We start from the raw sequence: 870 nt of genomic DNA on the forward strand, positions 1-870 counted from the left end.
CTTACCAGTCATCTTTAAAAAAAAAAAGTCAAAAAAGAGTGAGGGGCAGATGAAGAGCAGATGAAGCAAATAGAAAACAAATATCAATATGGTAGACTTAAACCCAACTTTTTCAATTATTAAATTAAATGTAATTGGTCTAAATATTTCAATTAAAAGCACATCACCAAATTAGATTTTTTAAAGCATGACCCAACTATATGCTGAATTCTAAAAAATCACTTTAAATATAAAACAGAAATAAGTTAAGTATGAAAGTATAGAAAAAGATATAAAATGGAAACACAAAAGATAATAATGTTGGAATGGCTATGTTAATATCAGACAAAGAAGACTTTAGAACAAAGGCTATTAAAAGTAATATTTCATAATGATAAAGGGTCACTCTATCAATACATGACAATATATAATTCTAAATTTGTATGCAATTGATAAGTTTCCAAATACATAAGACAAAAACCAACAAAATTGAAAAACAAAATGAAATAATTCACAATTATAGCTGGATATTTTAACATTCTTGTTTTAATAAATAATATAATAAATAGACAGTAAACTAATAAGGCTATATAATGCAACACTTTCAATTAACTGGACAAAACTGGCATTTCTAGACAATTCCACCAACAACTGTGGAATTCACTTTCCCCTTTAAGGGCACTTAGAACTTTCAACAAGATAAACTACATGCTAGGCCATAAAACAAATCCCAGCAAATTTTATTATATATATATTTTTTGATGGCTGGCCAATAGGGATTTGAACCCTTGACCTTGGTGTTATCAGCACCACACTGTAACCAACTGAGCTAACTGGACAATCACCAACAAATGTTAAAGAATTGAAAATATACAAAACATATTCTCTAAT

At 28.0% G+C, this 870-nt stretch overlaps 1 non-coding gene across 1 annotated transcript; it reads right to left on the reverse strand.

Annotated features, from left to right (window-relative positions):
• Positions 1–745: 745 nt before the first annotated feature.
• Positions 746–818, reverse strand: TRNAI-GAU. Its single transcript has one exon. It is a non-coding gene; the product is annotated as a tRNA-Ile (tRNA).
• Between the last annotated feature and the right edge of the window lie 52 nt (positions 819–870).

Source organism: Galeopterus variegatus, unplaced genomic scaffold (assembly GCF_000696425.1).
Source record: "Galeopterus variegatus unplaced genomic scaffold, G_variegatus-3.0.2 Scaffold1251, whole genome shotgun sequence".
In the NCBI taxonomy this organism is placed as follows: Eukaryota; Metazoa; Chordata; class Mammalia; order Dermoptera; family Cynocephalidae; genus Galeopterus; species Galeopterus variegatus.